Below are 17,480 nucleotides of genomic sequence, written 5' to 3'. Positions count from 1 at the left end.
CCCCCGCCCCCTCCCCCTCCCCCCTTATTTTTTCCTTTTTCCCTTCCCCGCACCGTCCCCTCAAACCGGGGGAAGGGTAGCCACCGCACGGAGGGGAGGGAGCGAGGAGAGGCGCTCAGGAATGTGCTCTGGGGGAAGGCAGGGAGGAGGGAAGGCTGGCTGGCTGGCGGCGCGGCGCTCCCCTCCCGCGGCGGCGGGGAGAGGGGTCCTGCGCGGCGGCCCCGGGCGCTGCTCGGCCCGGCCGGAGGCCCCGGCGGGGGGGGGCGGTGCGGGGGGGTGTTTGGTTTCGGGATTTGGCTGTTCTGGAAGCTGCTTGAACTTGAATGACTAAGGCGGAGGGGACTGAGCTCTTCTCTTCAGCTCCAGCTCTACCCCACCCCAAACTGGCCACAAACTAATTATAATTTTCCTATATTGCAAGGGGAGCGAACAAATTCTTCTTTCAGCTATCCTTACCTTTTAAAGAAACTAACTTGGAAGACTCCTACGTGTGACTTTAGTGAAGGGGGGGGGGGGGGAAAGAAAGAAAGAAATTACGAAATTGCCTCGTTTGCTGCTGCCAAGCGCCCGCCGCCGGCCCCGCACCCCGCTCCGGCCTCGGAGGGGCCAGGGGCCCCCCCTCGGGGTTGACCCCCCCACTCGCCCCCTTTTTTTCCTAAATAGCTCCCTTTAAGGTTGCGTATTTACAAATATATAATCGTATTTTAGAAAGAAAAAAAAAAAAAAGTATATGCTAGGAACTTCATGCGTCCCATACGTCTTTCCACTACAGTAGCAGACCCACTGTGTTAAAAATAAGGTGATACGCTTGTTCTTAGTATTTTAAATTCGCTTTATGCTTGGGTTCACAGGCTTGCTTTTCTTGCTAACAGCATTTCCTTTCTTTCCACCTTAAACCTAGGCTTTCTGGAGAGTTAGAGAGACCTGTTTGTTTAATCGTATTTGGTAGCTTTGTAGAATATGATAAAACCATAAATTATTTATACAACTTGTTGGTATTCTTAGCATGAAATACTGAATTTCGAGATTTCGAGTTAGGATTCTTCTTTGCGGACGTATTCCTCCTCGCTAAAAGAAGTTTGGGAAGTTGTTGACCTCGGAAGATGAAAGAGCTGGTTATATTTGCTAGAACAACTCCCCGCCCTCTCCCAAGACTGTAAAAATGAGATAGTGACTGTAGTACAACAAAAAATAGCATATCGAGAAAATGCTACCTTCTGAAATAAATGATAGAGGAGTAAAAAAAAAACCCAGTGAAGAATACCGAAAGATGGACTGTGGGAAGCGATATAATGGGAGATTCTATTTTTATTTTCAAGACTCTTGGTGGTTTGACTTTATATTGGAGCAAATACGGATGTGAAAAGTAAAACTATTTAAAACTTAAGTTCTTGGTCACCCCAGCAAACAACTGCTTCACAATAGTTAGATTTACATTAAACATCAAGAAGAAACTTGATTGAGAGGACTCGTTTTTAGCACGAATGAGCCTTCCAGAGGCTTGATGTCAGATTTTTAAATTCCTGAATCTTTTCAGCTTAGGCCTGATGAGGCCCGAAACCTTTTTTTTTTGTTTGTTTGTTTGGTTGGTTGGTTTTTTTGTCAGAGAACAAAAGAAAGAAAAACACTTCCCCATACAAAAAGGGGCACTGAAAAAGGAATGTCTGAGATCCTTACATCTTTTGATATATTTTCAGATATTGAAAGCTCTGGAAATCTGTTTTGTGAAGTATTGGAGTTCCAAAATGAGAGCTGTGGAGACTCTTGCTGAAAAAGTTTAAGGATTGTGTTGGAGCTATTCTTCACACTCTTCTTTAAAAGAAAAATAAATAAAATACAATCTGTGTTTCTAAACAGTCTCAGGAAGAACTCTGCTATCCCTTTAAGATTTTCTGCTTTTCCTGTTTACGTTGGCAATTGGGTGGAAGTATTGTGGAGGCAGAAAACTTTTTGGAATGTTGAAAAAAATGTTTCATGCAAATCTAGTAAATTGCTTCAAGACTTCAAAATTTGAACACTAAGGGGCGCCAGTTATTTTTTTTTCTGAGGCGTGAGACCAGCCTCTGAACACCATTTCTGACTTGAGTAGTGAAATTAACAAATCTATTAGAAAATACCAAAGAATAACAAAATACTTGTGGATTTGTACAGGTATCTATATTTTCATGGACTTAAGTATATTGTATGCTTACACGCAGTATTACATAGGTGGGATAGTCAATAGTGATGAACAGGTGAGAAGTTGGAACAACTGTCGTTCCGTAAAACACCTATCCTGCTTACCAAAGGGGCACCGTGTTTAATATCTTGAACTATATGCTACACTGGCATCCTCCAGAAGGGTTTAGCAATAACAAACTATAGGTTTGCTGGAAAGGTCTGCAAGAGTTAGAACGCTTACTTCAAAGTATAACATTTAATAGTTTCATGAGTTGTTTCATGGCACCTTTGAGAATATCAAATATTAGGGGCAAGTGTGTGTATATTTAGATTTATATATATAACCTAAAAATAAAGTTACAGTGTTCACGTTCCCTCTTTGCTCCCTCCCCCCTCCTGCAATTTGGCTTGCTGCTTCTAGTTGATTGTTTTGTGCTTTATAGGTGGGGTTTTTTTGTTGTTTTTTTTTTTAGTTACTATCCAACCATTTTACTGAAGGTTTTGTTTGTACTGGAGAAGAATAATATTACGATCAGCCTTTGTCTTTTATGTTGTGCTGGTCAAATTGAAGAACTAAAGTGACAACCCTAAGAATTCAAACAAATAAACTATGGGATTGCTTTCTCTACTGGAATGCTAGGGTTTTTAAATTTATTTATTTTTACATGCCAGTGTTTAAAAACAAAACTCAAATGGGCTTGTGTTGTGATTACTTCTTGTAACTGTATGCAACAAGAGATAGAAATGGACCTGGCGGTTTAGATGAAGAACAGTACATCTAATCTGGTTAGGTTTCAGAATGTACATCTACTGTTTTTTGGCCTGTTTCTGTGCCGTGTGTATTATCCAAAACACATTTTCCTTTCTGAACTCTATCCTAGTGTTTGATCTTTGAAAATTTTAGTGCTTAACTTAGTAGATGGTCTCTGCCTTACGGCATTTGATTTTGAAGATCTTCTTAAATTTGAGAGGTATATAGAGGAACTTTTTTTTTTTTAAAGAACTACTTTATAATAAAATATGAAAGTCACGGTTTTGTTTAGGTTACAGATATTTTTGCATATATGTGCTTTCAACTTCTTATGTGTAAATAAGGCTTTTGTGGATTAACAAGGATGTTTAAAGTGCACATCATAATAACTAGGAAGCTGGATTGTTTTTATCAGACTGGTGCAAACCTGTGGGAAGAGAGGGCTCTTCCTGAATGTGGAATAGGCTGTATTTCCTGTAATTGTTTGCACCATCAAACGTGACCTGAATTTTTTTTTGTGCTTCAGCTTCTCAGATACTAACTTTCATGATTCTAACCTAGATCTTTTTTTTTCTCCTGACAACTTGTATATTTTAATGGTCCCCTTTGTGGAGAATGAATAAAGTTGTAACTTTTTTCTTGCCCTTTTTTTTTTTTTTTAATTAATTGGACATTTCAAACTCTGCAGTTGCTCTCTGACCTATTGAAATAATGAGGTACTTTGGTTTTATTCTTTCAGCAGATTGTGAACAAATATGCCTAAGCTATTAACTGAGATCCAAGTAGTGTAACTTTTATATTTGCATTTTGTTTTCTTGAACTTCTAAGTGGTCAGAATGTTGTACCTCATCGGAATGTACACAGACAAAAACTGTGGTCTGAACCTTTTCTAAAAAGGTATTGACGCAGACTTTATCAGGAATTCATTTTTTGTCTTTAAACTAGGCCTCAAAAACTTCTGCCTTCCTGTAAAACTTGTGTTGAAGGTGACTTAAAAGTATGTCTACCTTTAAATGTAAAATAAGCCACTCATCTAGCTTTTGGAGAGGACTCTAATTTTGTGTCAAATAGGCTGCCTTTTTGTGATTAGCATTTATAACAAAGCTAGCTTTAAAAACATCTAGGTAGGGATTAAGGAGGATAAATTTTTCTTGGGTGTTGCGCTCTCTGTTTACTGTGCTCCCTGAGAAAAGTGCACGCAAACTTGCAGAGCCCAGTGCCCTGAACTGCAGTTTTCGTGTCCGTCTCATTGTCTGTACCAAAATGTCTGCAGGAGTTAAGACTGGAGAACTGTGTTCTGGTGTTCTAAATAAGTTCTCCCCGAGAAGTTATCTGGTTACGTTTGCACATGACCTTATTGTTTGTGATTATGTAAATGTAGCCTGTGCTTAGCTGGGGTTCTGCTGAGTTGTCAGATTTGATGAAGGGGCATTGGCCACATTAGCATGTCTGTTTTTCAGTTGTATCAGGTCTTGCAGTTAAAAACCATTATTTCATTACAAACCATGCCTCCTCTTTAAAATAAATAGAGATAAGATAAATCTTCTTTAGGGTAAAGGCCTTATGATAGGTGTTTTCCCAGAGAGTCTCAGACTAATTTTTAAACTCTGAGTTATAATGTTAAAATTGTACAAAACGGCATGCAACAAGAGCATTGTTTGTGTGCTGTTTATCAATAGTGCTCTTTTGAATCTGGTTTTTTAATCATCTCTAAATCTTAAGGTAATGGTCTGAGGCGTTTTTCTGATTTATGATTGTCTTGTAATAATGAGATTGTAAAGCTTCTAGAACTTATGTGTTCAAAAACTTGATAAGAGTTGTTCTGAGGCGTGGGGTTTTTTTGTTTTGTAATTCCTTGGCAGCCACTTATTACATAAAAACAAAATCTCCATTGCATTTAAGAAAAAAAAAATCTTTTTCTTTTTAGCTTGGGGAAAAATATTCAAACCCCCCTTCCCCCTGCAACAGTTCTTTTCAAAAGAAGTTATTTTTAGAGCTGTATCTGCAACATTTATAGGATTGCAGTCACCTGGTGTGTAACTTAAAAAGATGGCTCTTGTTTTGACTAATAAAAGTTAAGTTTGTAAAGTAGTTATTTTAAGCTCATGTTTTGAAAGCAGTTTATTCACTGTTGCTTACCAATAATTGATTATTAAAATGTCTGTCATCGGAGGGTTTTTTAAGTAAGAGTAACCATAGTAGACATAGTTGTGTACAAGAGCTGCTGACCTATTTGTCTTTAAATTGGGGGAGACCTCTTTGAATTTTTTATCATTTTTGTTTAGGGTTACTTGTTCCTTAAGGTTGGAATTGAGTTGTGTTTTCCTCATCTGAAATTGCACGCAATAGTTTCCAAAGTAACTAGTGTCGTATTAAAATCTCTTGCTACAGTTAGAAGCAACTGGCCAAGTGCCGATTAGATTAGGGAGTGGCAGACGATGCTTTCATAACGCAGAAAGGAAAAACTGAAGGTGTGTTGGTTGATAGTGTAGTAAAGTGGAGGGGAAAAAAAAAAAAGACAAACCACCACCAACTGAGAAACACTTAATAGATTTTAATAGAGCACTTAGAATGTCTTAATTGTGGAAATGAAGGTTGCACGCATCAAAAGAGAAAAGGTCAAGTCAGAAAAGAGTTGCTGGTGTTCAGTGAGCACTGTGCCTGTGAAGAGAAGGCTGGACATGAAATGAATGGTTACTTTTGTAGTTCAGTAACTTTCTTGACCAGGTTATCTGTTTCAGTCCTTCTTAAATTAAATCTTTCTTCCTCTGAGTACACTAAAGAATGCCAAATCAGGAATGGGATACTTAAAATGATTTGAATTGTGTAGACTTTGGTAGAAAAGCAAGTACATTTGTATTGTCTTTAATTACTGTCTGTAACCTTAAAATGCTCTCCTTTTTGGAGAATGCATACTGATGCAGATACGCTATTAATTAGATGTATTATTAGATGCTGATCTGGTATCTATTTTGTGGCTGACAGGACGGACCTGTGTTAACGTTAATTACCAGACCATCCTGACAGCTCAGGCTGATTGAAGTACAGCATGGGTCTGACGTGGAGACCCACGGTTTATATTCGACTGCTTATATGGAATGTCGGGAGGGGGGAGACAGGGGAAATGCCTTGGCAGGAAAGCCGTGAAGTAATGAAATGCCCTCGCTCACTGACCCTTGTCTTTATTGAAACATAACTCAACTTCTCATTCGGGCTGTGTGAATTTTTCTGTATTGATTTTAATCAAAATACATGCTATGAAAATCTTCTGTAGATTTTGACATTTTATTGAAATTTAATAACCCAGTGCTAAGAAAACTAGTAGCAACAGTAAAACTGCCAGTGTTTTTAATCTCGTTATGCTTAATGCGATTGGTTAGGTCAGTAGAAGCACCGCGTAAGATACGTCTGCGGCTTTGTAGCAGGAGGATCTAGGTCTGTGAAGGACATTGGAGCTGTTGTTCGAATCCTGAAACAGATGATAGGTGTAATGTTTATAATCTGAATTAGATCCCTTTGCTCTGGTGAGACAAAGAGTTGGTTTGCTGAAAGTTAAGCAACACCACATTTCTGCTTTTAACTTGATAAAATATCCCATGTTACCTTGTGCAGTGCAGTTAAAGTGATTTCTGGGTTTGGGTTTCGTTTGGTTGTCTTTCTCGGAAACATTTAATAGAAGTGGAATTAGCTTTTTAATAGCAGAGTTTAGATTTTTGAGACAATTTATGCTTGAATGAGCAAAGCAACCATTTCTTATAAATATTATCCAGCTTCATTAGTAAAGCTGCCCTTCCATGGTATTATTCTTGTTTCCATGAGAAAGGCGTCTATTGCAGGCTAGTTGCGTGTCGGAGAACGACGACAACAAGATGGTGCAAGCTAAAGTGCTTCTGTGCAGGCAATTGTGTTACTAAACCTCTGTTGTCTGGGTCCGGTACTAGAAGTTGCAGCTTTTTTGATACTCTGCAGTTGTTTTAGCAGGTATTTGTGCTTGGAATGAGTGTGGTAATGATAACAGTTTGGGGTTTTTTTATTCTCATGGTTTAAAATACTGAATAAAAATTGAAAAGATATTTTTCAATTACTTTTGATTTGAGAATTGATTTTTATACTTGATATCAAAATACTAAATTTTGCTTCTCAGTTCATTGCAAAAAATCATTCTCTTGGAGGGAAATGGCAATAGGTAGCTATTAATGGGTTTTCTTTTAGTGTTTTTGGTGGTGTGTAGTTGATTGAATAGCATGCAGGAAGTCAATTTTTGAATCAGTTTTTAAAATATTTTATACTGTTTTGCAGCTGCACCTGGATCCTTGTAGTTTACCCCGTACTGTGGTGGGTTAGAGAAGATGGTCTGTGTTTCCAGCACAGAAACCAGGGCAATGTTTCGATACTTTGTAACTTCATTGCAGTGCTCCAGGAAGTGGGTGAGCGGACAGGTCCTCAGGATACCTGTCTTTAAAGGGGATAAACCATGAAGCAATTTGTGTGATAACTGACTGATATCGGAGCACGTTAATAGTGGGGCAGTTAACATTTTTAATGGTATATAACGTTAAAATGTTTATGCTTCTTTAAGACTTGATTTGAAAAGGAAAAAAAACCCAGCATGACAAACAGTTAAAATCTTGTTACTTCGCTGGGAGGTTACGTCGATGTAATTTTGAGGGGTAATGCATCAGAACGGCTGCTGATGTCAGAGCAGAGGCGGGGAAGATAATACAGTATTTTATACCCTTATCTGGTGGATCAGTTTCTGGCTTAAAAGGTCGTCTGATATTCTGGACTGGTCAGGGGTTTTTTTGAGTTTTTGCGTGGCACTGGCTTTCTTTTCAGACAGATCAGAGCTGTGATCGAACTCGCCATATGTGATCTCAGACTATTTGTGTTGGCACAATGGCTGAGGTGGCTCGATACTGAAGATGTAGAGCAGAGCCTTGGGGAGAGAAGTACATTTGCTTAAACATTTACTTTAAAGTCTGAAACTCCTAATTGATGGCAACTGATTGTGCATCAGGTCCATTCAAAATTTTAAGGATGTGACTATTTTCAGACTAGCTGACACTAGATGGAAGCCAGACTTTGCTAAATTCTTTAAATCCTTCATCTGTTGAAATAAGGAACCTTACTGTTTTGTCTAATTCAGATTAAAGAACTGTTTTAGAAATCTCTGTAACCATTACTTGGTTGAAATATCCTGCCCTAACTGCAGTGTATTTTCTTCATTAGTGTCTAGGAGGTGGAATACACCTGAAATCTTAAAGTAAGCAACAGATCCGTCTAGCGCAAATATTAATAAAAACTAAATGTTCTGGTTTGTATATTTAAATGGCAACTCAACTAAAACATTCAACTGATGTTGCATAATGCTTCCATTTATTTATCAGACTTTGAAGCAGTAGCAAATTGGTTAATATTCTTCTTAATGCAGCTTAATCTAATAACCCGCAAATAGTTATATCAAAAGTTAATGCATAATTTTCAATTTTTAGATGCAGAGCAAGCCAAATCCATTTCTGTTTGCTGTGGAATATCTTCGATTTCTTTGCAGGAATGGGGAGGAGGAGAACACAAGGAAAAATTCTCTGAGCCAGTGTTGTTTGCTTTTGAGTAGTGTTGCTCATCTGTGCGTATTGCCTTTAGTTAGTTTCAGTTTGTCTCATTTTGAAGGAGCATGAGCTGCACCCCTACATCAGAAATGAGCACGGATGTTTTTTCAAAAAGTTGTAAAACTCTTATCATCCCCACCCACTCCCAAACTTCCAAACCATGTTTGCCTAAATATACATGTATAATCTACTGACAAGTGTGTTCTCTAACAGTTGGTTTGTGTGTTAAAGTTGAAGGTTAAAATGCTGTAATAGGCCCAGCTGTCTTGTTTAAAGTACGACGGGTTTGCTGCAAAGATTGCCTGCACAGTGAGAAAATGGTGCATGTTAGATGGCGGTAGAGACAAGTTGTTGGTAGTTCTTTAATTGCTTAAGTATCATATCATCTATAAAGATAAGCATAGTCAGAGAGGCTCATATGCAGTCAGTTTATGAGGGAATTACTACTTCTGTAAATCACTCGAGACTTTTATGGAAATCTGATACTGCCTCTGAATCAACCTGAAGCCAGACTCCTCATACGGATTCTTTTGTTCCCACTTTTCACGTAGTTCTGTCAACTTTGTGCTCAACTAGTAAATAGACTTGAACAAAATTAGGGCACAGATGATACGGTAGGGATGAGAAATGAATTCTAACCAAGATTCTATCAGGAAGACTGATTATATGTGTATTAAAATATTTTGAGAGCAAGAATGATACTTTAGTATCTCTCAGGTATAAAATTAGTGACTGCAATTGCTTTTAGAAGGGAAGTATATTTAGCTGTTGTTATAACATGTTTACAGAGATCTGAGTGTTGTATTTTGAAATTTCTTGCAGTGTTTTTGTGTTCATTCTCTGGATAAGTTTTCTTTTTGTGACAAGAATAACATAATCCTTTGGGAAAAAATCTGGAGAAAACATTATCTAAAGATCAAATGCCCCTCAGAAGAAACTGAAAAAAAAAAAAGTACACCTGGCTTTCTTGAGAAAAGCTTACAAGCTTAAGGAATTTAAAGAACTTTTTTGAGAAACCTGTGGCGTTTAAGAAATATACTGATACTTTGAGGAGCAGGAAGGGAAAAACTTCCTTATATGAACTTAATATAGGGTTAATTGAGGTTAAATTCTGCATGGATCTAAGTGTTTCCAATTTCTAATAATTTGGGCGTAGCTTCCGGGGAAGCAAGGAACTGTGTGGAAATGCTGCCTATAGGTAATGGGATACATAAACCCTAGTGCATATTGATTTAGTAACTGCGTTTTATTCATAACTATTCATGAGGAATCTTGTTGGTTCCAAATGGGAGGTTTAATGCACACTGAGGGCACTTGGTAGTGCCGAGTTTTAATACTGTTAAGTGTCTTCAGAAAGGTATTCTTGCGTCAGCCTCAGATTAACATAGGATGAATAACAGAGCAATTCATCAACTAGGCAGCTCTGAAGAGTGTCAGCAGGGAGGCTGACGATGATGAATTGGAGAGAAATGGATGCTGCGGTAGATAGCCACTAACAGCTAATGCTGGAGTGTTGAGGGATGGCAGTTGGTATTTAGGTGTATGCTGGGTAATTAAGTGAGGAGGGACTGCACTCCTTTGCTTGGCCGAGTAGAAAAGAAACATGTCCCTTCTACAATTCAAGAAGGTTACTAAATTCAACAGCTTAAAATGACAGATGGACAAGTGGTTTGTACTTTATTGAAAAAGATTTGCATCAGTCTTTAGGACTGATAAATGTGAGTTTTATGTTTGGAAGACAGACTCCCGAACTTCCCTGGATGTTTGCAATCTCAGCAACCTTACTTGGCAATAAAAATTTGGATAAGTTAACTTTGAGGCAGATTTAGTTTCTTCTGAACTTAATTTTGTTTCAAGTTTTGCACTAACCTTTCTTGGATCTCGCAGCTTTCAGTTACTTCCAGTTACTTCAGTTACTGGTTACTTTCAGTTTTAAATTCCTTCCCCCTCCCCCAAAAGTAGTTGTGAGTTTGAGGGGGTTAAACCAGAAATAAAATTGCCTTTGTTTTTTTGTTTTTATCAACATAATAGCATAACGAAGTGGGTTTTGTCATGTGCACAGGTCTTTGTAATCCCGTTTAATATGGTTTGTGCTAGAATTGTTTTTGACCGCTTGTTGTTACATCAAATTGTTGAACACTTGATACATGGAGAACAGTTTAAAGTAATAACGTTCAAGTTCTGTACTCTGCGGGGATTGTTTGTATGGATTTTTTCTGACTGTTTAGTTACTGTAGGTAACTAAACCTGCATGTGCAGGCTGAAGAGTATACGTACAGGCTTTCTCCGCCCTGAGCAGAATTCAATACTGAAATCAGTATTGAAGACAAGCATTTCAGTATGTCGTATAGTAGTCATAACTAGTATAGTATAATGGTATGTTACAGTATAAATTACTACACAGATCAGACTACATTTTTAGCACATTTTTCTCTTCTGGACTAAGCAACTTGGCTGCTGATAGTTTTGAGCTATTGTTAATAACTAAAATGTGTTCCTGAATAATCAGAAGGATATTGTGTTCTTTCTTTCTTCAGAGTTTTATTGTGTGCTCTTAGTGTTAAATTTCAGATACAAAGGCAAGATACTAATGAAGCGCTAACATTTAAGGAGCTTTTTTTCCTGGTCTAGTTATGGATTAGTAGTTTCTCATGGTATGTAATACTTGTAGTTGAAAAGCTGAAACACAGCTTATGCTGCTATAAACATTTTTTTCCTCCCCCCCCCCCCGGAAGGCAAAGGAATGAATATTGCTAGTAATGAAACATAGATAATTTCCAGCTAATTAGTGAAACAATGCCACAAATATGGATGCAAATACTATGCACCTATCAATATTGGTATAATGAAAAAAATAACACAAAGGCCATAGTACATTTTAAGAACATGTCACTGTATAAGTAACTACAAAAATTGTATCGTATGTTGATCTCGAAACTGTTAGATTAATCAAATCATTATATGAAAGGAGCAGCAAAATCAGAATACATTTTCTTGGAGTACTTAAATTTTTGAACTGAAATGTCTTTCTGTTCAGAAAATGTTTCCAATTTACAACAATAATATAACAGTTTAAGTTAGCCTTCAAACTTTATGAGATTATACACTACACTTGATTTAGGAAAGGAGAATAATGCCGAGATACAAAGGTGTCAGTAACTGTTGTACTGTGAGATCCGAAGTAGCTTGTCATCTGGTTCGGATCATCTGTTTGGCAGAACATTTTCTTAGGATAAGAAAGTTGGAGGTACTTTAAATTGAAGTTAATGTTTGTACAATCTAGTCAAGATTTCCTCTGCATCTACTGTCTTTTTCCAACTTAATGTATACTGTTTTTCCTCGTGCTTGTCACACTGAGCTACTGTAGCTACTCCTTGTCCTAACCTTTTCTGACATAGCAAAGAATTACAGAGCAGGCATATTTCGTGTTGCAGCACCATCAGTGAAACTGCAGTCACTTGCACAAAAAGTAACATCAAAGAGGTTTTTTTTCCTTAACCTAACTCTTAAGGTTTTATATTTTGCTATTGCATGAAAACAAAAGAGTGTTTGATATGGGATCTCTGAGATCACATTCTCTCTGAAATAGACAGCATCTTTTTTTGTTTGAAAAGTTAATGGAGCTAAGTGAAAAGCAATATGAGTTACCAGAATGGTGTTTTTCAATCTATGATTTGCAGACCCACTGCATATGAAGAGATGCTGAAGATAACAAAGAAAAAGGAAATCTGTTGTTGGGAGATTTAAATAGGGTACACTGAGCCTTCACCTCTTTTGGGAATTTTTTTTTGTTAGTCTGTAAGTGGAAAAGGTTGAAGACCACTGATTTAAAGGCATTTTCATTATAGCAGTTGTTCTTATCCATGGCCCAAAGTAAAATTTTGAAACAAGAAATGTCAAGGAGATCACGAAAACAAATTGCATTCGCCATCATGTAAATTGAAACTTGTTTCACCTATCTGCATTTATTCTTTTCTTAAGGCTTCCTGCTATTACGTATTTACTGAACTAGTGAGTATGATGACGTTTTCCCCAGATGAGATCTAGAGCATCTAATCTATCAATAGAGTCCAGTTTGCAGCACTGGACATGCAAAATATTGAGACATTAATTGCGAAGAGTAGGTATAAGAGATGTAACCTACTAAATTCTGTTTGGTGTGCTATTACTATAGAATAGTTTCAGTAGTAAATTGTCTTTAAGGGCATCTGTAGCTTTCAATTTTAATTCCATTAAAATAGCCACACTGTTGTAATTCATGAACAAGGATATTAAAGCAAGTTCCATATGCTCCAGTACCTATAGCTGTAGATATTTCAGGAAATGTCTTCCGAACTTTCCCCTCCGATGAACAGCTCTGTGAGATGACAGGACCTGTTGTTTGGTTTTAGTGATAAATTAACTTGAAAAAAAGAATGTAACTTGTAACATTGTTTAATACATAGTAGTCCAGGTGCAGATCCTGCCTATATAGTAAATCCATTCTTTAAATCAGTCCTGAATATAAAGTCTTAATTTATAAGATTGTTCTAGTGGATTTAGCAGAAAGATGGGAACTAGTGTAATTCAGATCTATATTGTATCAGAAGCTTATAAAATTGTGTTAAAAAATTACATGTGATTTATAGCTAGCATTCAGTTTAAATATTGGATGTTTAATTTGTGTGGTGGGTTGCACTTTTTCTACTTGTTAGTTTGTTCCTCAAAGAGGCTGTTCTTAAACTTACTGGAATTTGTCAGCTAAAGAGAAAATTGATGATTCTGTAGGTACTCTGTAAGGACTTACATTATCTTCAACCCTTTAATTATGTAGGTAGCAGAGATCTTGGCTACCAGACTGGTAAAATAAATATTAGTTTTGTGTTAATATTCTCTGTCTGTTTCTACCATGTGTGTATATAGACAGGGATGCACTCTTTCTCCCCCACGCCTTTCGCTTGTAGTAGTGGTACTAGTTAATACCTCTCTCTTACAGTAGTAGGAAGAGATTACCCAGTTATGAATGTTGTCTCTATGGACAAGATTTAATATGATTAGAAATAATGTTTTTTCTGATGTAGTTGGAAGTTATACATAAGATTAGTATAGTTGTAAAACCAAAGGGAAGGGGAGGAGAGTCTACTTTAGACTTCACATATCTGACAGTTTGTAATATACTTTGATTAACTGAAATGTTCTCCTTATGAATGAAGAATGTTTTCATGTAGCTTAGAAATATCAGAATTATAAATTTTTACTTTTAAGTATTTTCATTAAAAATAAAACTTTCTGGGTTTAGTAATAAATGTAAATATATTTTGAATTTTGACAGCAAAAATGAAATTCATATTTTGTTTTTAAAAAAATCTATTCTTAAAATACAGTATTGAAATTTACTTATGGAACATGGCGGATATCATCATGCAAACTCGCCTACGGAATTTTTTTTGTGGTGTTTGTTGCCTGTCTTCTGATATCTATTGCTGTCCTGCAGAGCACTTTATTATAAACCATATTTTGGTTAATTCCACAGATTTTGACAAAACAGTAATTCTTCCCTCATTGTGGTTTTGGTTAGCAAAGCTCCGATCTCAACTTTTGCTGTAATGGCAAGAGGTAAACACTGATGCTGCATTATCTTATCTAGTTGATAATTTCATCTAATAGTCCCGGAACTTGATGTGCCAATTGTTAAACGCACTGGGCTGTGAAATAATCGGAACTTCAGCTTGCAAATACCAAGCTATTGTTTTGAATAAAGTTGAGTTGAAATCAGCTTTCTATGCTGCATTGCAGTGGAAACCAGTTAATTAGTGTGACAAGATGCTATTTTTTATTTCCAAAAGAAAGTTTCTAATATTATTCTGATATATGAACAAATGTTTGGCAGTTTTGGTTGAAATTTAAGTTAACTTTATAGAAAAATAGGCTAAAGAGCCTTTGGTTGTTTTAACTTTCATTTTTAGAGTTCATGTTTATGAAATGGCTTCTCAGATGATTTCTCTAATTCACACTGCTGCTAACGCCATGCAGTATGTCCTTTTCATTAGTCACTGAAGTCTAGATGGCACTTCCCTTTTATTTCATGTGACCCATCTGATATGGTGCGAAACAATCTCAGTTGTGCAAGGTTTAATAATTTCTGATACGTGCCCATCATTTACTTAATTTTTTAACTTCTGCCAGTTAAATAACAGATTTATGGTTTAACAGGTTTTTCTTATGTTTTAAAAAGGCAGGTAAAAATTGACCAGAACAACATTACTACTATTTCCAATGTTGTTATCTTCACTTAGGTGGCCACATAAAGTGAAATGAATTAAGATACCGCAGGATGGTTGGACTGTTGAGATACATCAGCTTTGTATTCGATACTGTTTGCTTATCTGATAACACAGGGTTTTTGAAGAACGGTGTAAGAGAAATACACCTTTTGAAACGTGGCATGTTAATAACAACCGAGTAATACTTAAATAAGCTAACATGTAAAGTTAACTCATACTGTGCATATAGACTGGTTACCTCTAATACAATTTGATTACCTTTCAGTGGGACTAACACAGCTATTTCACATGCTGAAATGATATTATTGTGCATTTTACAAGAATACTAAGGGCTTAATATTTTTAATTGCTGATTGCATATTATCTTTCATTGTTTTACTGTAATTTAAAGTCTTTTATTCAATGAAGCCCAAACCAATACGCATTTAACTCCCATGCTTCAAAGATTTGGTGTGTGCCTTTTAGTTAGCTCTTATTCCTGTTGGTAGCTATCACTTTGCTGCTCTGTGTTTCCAGTAGTATATTTTTGGTTTTAAGTACGAATTTTATATTACATCCTACTTAGCTCAGGTAGCATTTATATAAAGAAGCAAAATGAAGATAGGGCATTTCTTTTGATCCTTAGCAGAGGAGGACATTAAGCATAGTTTGCTTGAGTTGCGTTTGCTCCTATGACTTCTATATCGAGAGACAGCTAATATTCGGTATTTCTTTTCTGGCTTGCCCAAAAACTTCTAAGGAAAAGTAGGTCACGTTGAGGTGGGAAAAATCAGTGGAAATTTGAAAACAAAGTTTGCAGGAAAGAAAAGGACACGTAATATGACGAGAAAATGTACGTAAAAAAAAATTCTGTAGAGTGCTTACTAAAAAATACAGATGTTTAAAGGCAATGTCATAGTTTTTAGTAAGGAGTGCAAGGTGTCTATGAAGGTGTAGTCAATATCAGAACTGATTTTATTCTCAGAAACGTTTTGATTAGTGCAAGTAGACAAGTTTAATGTTGATATATTTGTTTTTAAACCGTTGACTTCCAGAAACGCTTAATATAGGAGGTAATGGTGGCTTTTACTGAAAAAGTTGAACTAAAGATACCACCTGTGAAGAACTTCCTCTGAGGTATACCTGCTGTTAGGGCTTTTTCATGTGAGTGATAGGTCCTTGCGTTACACTGGAGACGCTAATGTCTGAATGGATGTGATGGCTGCCTCAGAATGATGCTGCTGTTAGCAGTGAAAAATGTCTTCCTTACGATTCTTGTGCAGCAGGCCGTGGAGTGCAGCACATTTTTATAATAAAGGTGATGAATTTAATCGCAAACTGGCAGCCAAATGGAAATTGCAGACCTTGATACTGGGAGAAAATTGCCTATAAAGCAACTCCTGAGAGAGCAGGCTTTAAATTTATCCACCCATTTCGACATTGAGGAGAACATAGGAATTGCAGGGTATTTTGCTTGGCCTGTTTAGTTCAGATGGATGATACTTCAGTCTTCCTTTATTTAAGAACTAGATACAGTGTTGTGTTGTGGGTTTTTTTAAAAAATAAAAAAAAATTGACCTTGCTGCTTAAACTTCACATGGTAAGGCTTTTGGAAAAATCTTCTCCTCTTATCTTGAAATTTGCTCCTGTTGTAAGGTAGGACCTAATATGCACAATTAATTGAAACTTATCAACTGCTTCACAGATTTCCCCTTATGTCAGATTTAACCCTAATGTGATCTGAGATTTAAAAAAAGCATATCCATGTATTTGAAGGCTGTTTGCAGCGTTACACTGATGTGAGAAACAACACCATTTAACTGGTCTTGAAGTCCCACTCTAAGTAGGATACTTTCTCTAATAGTATGTAACATAATTTCTGATAGAGGCACAGCATTTTTCAAAATCGTTGGTACTGATACATGTCAGCAAATCATCCTCTTAATCTTTTATTTTTAAGTGCTAAATGCTGATGTTCTTCCTATATGATAACTAGGAATTGAATTTACAGATACGATTGCCATATATGGTAAGCACTATATTAAAAAAAGACAAAACATTCTTTAGGGAGTTTACTAAAAGATGATATGCTTATCATCTGTTCATAGGAATAATTGCAAATAAATTCACTTAGAAATACATACTTTTATTGGACACTTAACTGAATGTCCTAACTGCGACACTTCTGGACTGCTCTTTTGGGTGCTTTGAGAGGTGATCATTACTCAGGCAGAGTTAAGAGTGAATAGCATTGGATTGTGAAGAGAAGAGGAACACTTAATGGCAAAACGTGTAAGAGTGGCTTTTGGAATAATCTGGTAAGGATATTCTGTCAAATATTTCATTGATCCAGTTTCTCCTCTTAAATGAAATCAGAAGTATGGTCTATACTAGAAGAATTCTCTTGGTTATGTGATCCCTAAGGTAAAATTCCCAAAGGTAAAATATGGCCTGATTTCTGGGCCAACATGAAGAATCTTTTTAGCAAGTGTATGAAACAGGAGCTGCTCATTTCTTGCTCTTGATTTAATTTTGTTCTGCCCTTTAGAAAAACCTATTACCAACCCTGATAGTTTTTTTTTTTTAATTATTTTATTTATTTTTTATCTTAGTAAAGTAAAATTTCCGAACAGGTAGTACCCTTTATTAGCAGAAGACATAAGGATTATTAAGTAGTTGTGTGGTGAAAACAGTTGAGCCTCATTCTTGCAGTTGTCG

At 36.6% G+C, this 17,480-nt stretch overlaps 1 protein-coding gene across 9 annotated transcripts in view; it reads left to right on the top strand.

Annotated features, from left to right (window-relative positions):
- Positions 1–17,480, top strand: part of QKI (QKI, KH domain containing RNA binding) — a 165,276-nt gene that overhangs the window by 1,117 nt on the left and 146,679 nt on the right. The window lies entirely within an intron of this gene.

This window comes from Nipponia nippon, unplaced genomic scaffold (assembly GCF_047370975.1).
Source record: "Nipponia nippon isolate SJK-2023a ecotype South Korea unplaced genomic scaffold, ASM4737097v1 scaffold_4, whole genome shotgun sequence".
NCBI classification, from domain to species: domain Eukaryota; kingdom Metazoa; phylum Chordata; class Aves; order Pelecaniformes; family Threskiornithidae; genus Nipponia; species Nipponia nippon.
Note: the sequence above shows the minus strand (reverse complement) of the source record. Positions and strands in the feature narration are given on the sequence as shown.